Genomic DNA, 5,852 nt, shown 5'->3' on the forward strand with positions numbered 1-5,852 from the left:
CCCGAGGTTAAGAACACGTGCCTGACTCGTAATATTTAGGTTTGGCTCAAAATTCTCATACGACTCAGACTTGTCAAAGTATGACAAAGGATTAATAGTAATAATAATAATAATAATAATAATAATAATAATAATGAAACGTAATGTCATCGATAACTGAGTGCTTCACACATCAGTACACGATCGTTAACATTCCATATTTCGATGGATCGAGTATGCTTCGGAAGATTTTCTGCAAAACATTAAGAATTTTTTTTTTTTTATTTTATTTTGGTTATTTTACAATTTGTCCTTGCGGACATTTGGTAAAGTGTTACATCTTGTTGGTGAAGAAAAGAAAAATATAAATAAAAAATAATATAGCATGTGGGCGGCTACCCCCAGCGGGGTGCCAGCTTCGTTTTTTCTATGTTATATCTTTTATGAGGTCTATTGGGTGTTTCCTTTTTAGTCTTCTTGCGATATTTGTTGTGTTGCACGTTTCAGCTGCCAGCTGGTTCGGGTGTGTTTCTATTCTTGTTCTATATCTTGTTGCGAATCTGGTAATCTCCTCCTTGACCATTGGTATTCCGAGGTCTTTCCTTATGTCCTCGTTTCCAACGTACCACGGTGCGTTTACCATTGTTCTAAGGATTTTGGCTTGGATTGTTTCTATTTTGTTTATGTGGCTCATTGCTGCTGTTCCCCATAGTGGAATTCCGTATGTCCAGATTGGCTTTATGATTATTTTGTATATTTTCAGTTTGTTTTCTGTGTTTAGTTTGGATTTTCGGCTTGTTAGCCAGTGCATTTGTCTCCTTGCTATCTGTATTTTGTCTATTATTGATTTGATGTGAAGTCCAAGGTATTTGACTTGCCTTGTTTGTGTTATTTGCGTGCCGTTCAGGAAGATGTTTGGTGTTATCTGTTTTGTTTTCTAGATGTTTTGTTTTCTGAATGTGAATGTGATGTGGTTGCATTTGTTAGGGTTAGCTTTGATTTGTTTGTCCTGTAGCCACTTTTCTATTTTTGTGATGTGCTCTTGTAGTATTGTGGCTGCTGTTACAGGGTTAGTGTGCCTGACTAGCACGGCTGTGTCGTCCGCGAATGTCAGTATTTTGCTATTAGTAGTTGTTGGAATGTTGGCCGTGTATAGTGTGTATAGTATGGGTCCTAGGACGCTTCCTTGTGGAACACCTGCTTTGATGTCTTTGGCTTCGGAGTGTGCGTCCTTGATTTTTACTGTGAAGGTTCTGTTGCTTATGTATGATTTTATTATTTGGTATATTTTTTCCGGGAATTGTTTCTTGATTGTTTGAATTAGGCTTTCGTGGTTTATTTTGTCGAATGCTTTCTCTATGTCCATGAATAGGGCTGTACAATATTGTTTGTTTTCTATTGTGTGTATTATTTCGTTGACAAGCCTGTGCATTTGTTCTATGGTGGAGTGTTTATTTCTGAATCCAAATTGATGGTCTGGTATTAATTTTTCCTTCTCTATTATTGGTTTTAGTCGGGCGTATATTACTTTTTCTAGCATTTTGGAGAGCACGGGGAGTAGCGATATTGGTCTGTAAGATGTTGCTTCGTGTGGGTCTTTGCCTGGTTTGGGTAACATTATGATTTTGCCTGTTTCCATAATGTAGGATAATATTGTATTCTTAGTATTGCATTGAATATTATAGTGATTAGTCGTATCGCTTTTGGAGGGAGGTTTTTCAATATTTTGCCATTGATTAGATCGATTCCTGGTGCTTTGTTGTTTTTTGTTTTTTCAATTATGTTTCTAATTTCTTGTGCTGTTGTTTTGGATATGGTGTATTGCTTGTCGATTGCAGTGCTAGTGGCTATCGCATCGTCGTCCGTATGGCTATTGTGGTTGCTGTTATTGATGTTGTGTGGTGTAAATGTGTTGCATAGGTGGATGGAAAATTCTTCGGCTTGCTCTTCGTTGCTTCTTGCCCATGTGTTGTCTGCTTTTCTGATTGTTGGGGCTGGTTTTATCGCCTTCTTTATTTTTTTTGTGGCTTTCCATAGTGAGTAGTTGTAGTTCTCGTGTGCAGATAGTGACTCTATGAACTTTGTGAATTCGTTGTTGTTGTGCTCTTTTATTTTGTTTTTTATTTCCTTTGCGAGTTTGTTTAGGTGTTTTTTGTTTTCTTTTGTTCTATGTTTTTGCCATTTTGCTTTCGCTTTTCTTTTATCTCTAATTTTTTCGAGGATGCCTGATGGGATTTGTTTTGTTTGTCTAGTGGTAGTTTCTGGTTTTGTGGTTGCTCGTGCTGCCTCTTGTATAGTTTCTGTAAGTGTTGTTACAGCTTGTTCGATGTGTTGGGGCGTTTTCAGTGGGATGTTGCAGTTGATTTTGCTTTCAATTATTTCTTTGAAGGTTTGCCAATTAGTGGATTTGTTGCATAGCGTCTCTGAGTTGTTGTAGAGTATTGGCTTGTTTCTGTATGTTATTATTATGGGTGTATGGTCGGAGCTAAGCTCGAGGCTGGATGCTATATTTATTTTATTTCCGTTTAATCCCTTTGTGACTGCAAAGTCGAGTAGGTCAGGGATTTTGCTCAGGTCTGTCGGCCAGTATGTCGGTCTTCCTGTGGATAATATATTGAGATTGTTTTTCCTGATGTGTTTTTCCAGGGTTCTGCCTCGAGGTGCAGTGATTCTTGATCCCCATGTTGTGTGCTTTGAGTTGTAGTCTCCTGCTGCGATAAACTTGTCGCCTAGTTGTTGGAAGTATTCTTCCCACATTTGTGCTGTAATTTTGTGTCGCGGTGGTGCATATACTGCTGACAGCTGTAGACGGTTGCTGCTAGTTTGTACGGTAACGGTAGTTGCTTGTATGTGTTCTTTACTAACTTGGCTGTGTAGGTGGTGTTTAATATCGTTTCTTATTATCACTGCGGTCCCTCCGTGTGCTTTTCCTGCTTGGTATCGTATATGGTATAGTGCGGTATTTTTATGTAGCTTTTTGTTGTGAAATGCGTTTCTGATACGAGTACTATGTCTATGTTGTTATGGTACAGGAATGCTTTGGTTTCAATGGCCCTTTGTTGTAGGCCGTTAGAGTTCCAGGCAGCTATTTTTAGTATGTCCGTTTTTACTTTTTGCTTAGCATGTTTGTTATCAGTTGTATCATAGCTGTGATTTGTAATGATTGCTGTTTGAATGCTTCGTTTAGTTCGCTTATCGTTCTTCTTAACATGTCGGTGCTTTTGATGGATTGCTTTAATAGTTCTTTTATTTCTGTAGCGTCGTTGGTGTTATTGTTGTGGTTTTGGTTGGCTACGGGTGTTATTTCCTTGGTTGCTTGCGCGTAGCTTCGACTGCCAGTGGTGTTGGTATTGTTGTGGTTGTTGTTCATTACGTGCTGTACTTTTATTTGTGTCTCAGCTTCTGCCCTGTCTTGTTGTGTGTGGTGGTAGTTATATGTCCTGCTTCTAAGCGGCGGAAACAATTTACGTTGGAGTATTTTTCTGGCTGGGCAGCCTTTGTAGCTGGCTGGGTGATTTCCGTTGCAGTTGTAGCACTTTACCTCGTTTATTTTTCCCGTATATGGGCAGTAAGTTGTCAGGTGCTTTTCTGCGCATTTGACGCACACCGGGTTTCTGTTGCAGTAATTTTTTGTGTGCCCATATTGTTGGCACCGCATGCATTGAGGTATGTCTTTTTTTTGTCTGGGTGGTTCAACTGTGATTATTGTGTTTAAGATTTGTTTAATGTCATAGATTTCCTTGTTGTTTTTGTTCGGTTCTAGTTCTATTAGGAACAGCGGTAGTGGTTGTTTGGTACCAAATCTTGTTATGTTATTTATTACCCTTACCTGGTGTCCGATTTTGGCTAGTTCGTCACTTATGTTGCTGGTGTTTGTCTTTGGGTATAGTCATCTGATAACTGCTTTATAGCTTTTGTCAATTTTGAGTTGGTAGGTATGGTACCCGGCGTTTTTTTCTTTTAGCACCTTTACCACTTTTCTGTAGGTTTCTGGGGCGTTGGTTAGCACTTTTACCTGGTCCAGTTTTATTTGTTTTATTGAGTAGTTTTCTTTGCCTGCCGTATTGTTTAGCAGTTCGAGGAGGGGGTCTATTACTTGCGCATCGATGTATATTGGTGGTGGTTTGGCGTTGTGTTTTGGTTTTTCAGTTGTTTCTGGTTCCTTCTCTTGTGGTAGTATGCTGAAGGGGTTTTGTAGTGGGATTTCTTGGAGCCACTGCTTACTTTCTGTTTTTGCAGCCCTCCTAGTATTTGCGTTTGTTGTAATTTTTCTTCTTTTGTTGGGAGTTACGACCTTCCAGCTTCCGTCTTGTTGTGTCATTTCGTTGTTGTTGGCGTTTGTATCGTCGCTCATTCGAGTGATTTCCATTTCGGTTTCTGTAGATTCTTGGATTTCCATATTTTTGTGTACGGCATATGTTTCGCCGTTGCTTGATATCCTGAGCGGTGGTACTCGTTGCATTTTTTGTTTTCCCTGTTTTTCGCACTTTCGGGAACACTTTCTCTCCACGTCCTGTTTCGAGGGAAAGACCTTTCCGGGCACCCGGCACATCTGCATTCTTCGACAGTCAAAAGGGAACTGCGGATGCCAAGTGAATTCATTTTCCTTTCCTTTCTATCTGGTACCAAACCATAAATCTCATGCACACTTACAACCCACCATACTTACCACCACATTCCCTATAATTATATAATTACTATCTTTAACAATATCTTTATATTTTATTATTAATACCTTTCGTTCTTTTAAATAAAATTAATTTAACATTAATCACTTTCCATATAGTATCCCTGTAATTACAAAATTCCAACCGTGTTATTTCTTACTAATATACTTTATAATTACTAATATATTATTATATAATATATTATTAGTATAAATTACTAATATATTTATAATTACTACCTTTGATCATAGCATTCTATTTCATTACCCACATATTTTACAACTACATGTTTTTTATATTTATATTTATATTCTATATACCAACTATATTTCAATCTTAATTTTATAATTTATGATCAATAGTCAAATGAAAAACTCACATATATTTTCTAAATGTACCTTTATTTATTCTTTAATCTCCTAAAACCCAAAAAAATCCATTCTTCTACCATCCACAAAATTATATTATCTTACGTAGTAACTATTATCATTTTATACTCCCTTTTCATTCCCTTTTTACTTCTTTCAACTTTCACACATCTAACCTACAATCTTTTTACATATTTTACAATTTTCACGAAACTAACCCATATCTCCGCAAACTCTTACACTAAATCAATATTGCTATTATGTTCCATTCTTAATCGTTCACACATTCAGATTTCGTATGCCCTTATTTTATTGATGCAATTCGTCTTTTCACCATTTCCTCATTATCAGCGATTAAACGCTTTTTTCCTTCTTCTTTAGTCCTCCTGGTATTCGTCGTTATTCGCCGGAGTCCACTTCTCCAGCTGCAACATTTATGCTCGCTGGCAGTTTTTAGCGAAGGGAACAAACCAGCATAACGTATAACCAATATGACAACTAGAATTACCTTTTCCGTTATATTTACCTTAATCTACGATCAACATACTTTTACGTTAAACATGTACTCGTCAGATGGCCGAGTCAACGCGGATAAGATATCAGTCATGAACTACGTAGCGTTCAGTTCGACCACTCCGTTCAATAAACTATTCTAGTATTTTTGAATAAATTTAACTCGTATAAAAGATTCAATATATTTCCCTTCTTAAGCTATCGTGTCGAAATAGTCTTATTTCTCTATCTTCCATATAGTTTGAGTATCGTCTTACCTAGTCTAGCTCCTGCCATTTTCTATTTTTTTTCTTTCTATTTATGTCTTGTTTCTTCATTTTTCGTT

At 37.3% G+C, this 5,852-nt stretch overlaps 1 long non-coding RNA gene across 1 annotated transcript; it reads right to left on the bottom strand.

Annotated features, from left to right (window-relative positions):
* Window positions 1-5,028: 5,028 nt before the first annotated feature.
* On the bottom strand, window positions 5,029-5,574 carry LOC132914497 (uncharacterized). The gene is made up of 2 exons (XR_009659607.1): window positions 5,523-5,574; window positions 5,029-5,439 (listed from the first exon to the last, which is right to left on the bottom strand). It is a non-coding gene; the product is annotated as an uncharacterized LOC132914497 (long non-coding RNA).
* Window positions 5,575-5,852: the final 278 nt, after the last annotated feature.

Source organism: Bombus pascuorum, chromosome 15 (assembly GCF_905332965.1).
Source record: "Bombus pascuorum chromosome 15, iyBomPasc1.1, whole genome shotgun sequence".
Lineage (NCBI taxonomy): Eukaryota > Metazoa > Arthropoda > Insecta > Hymenoptera > Apidae > Bombus > Bombus pascuorum.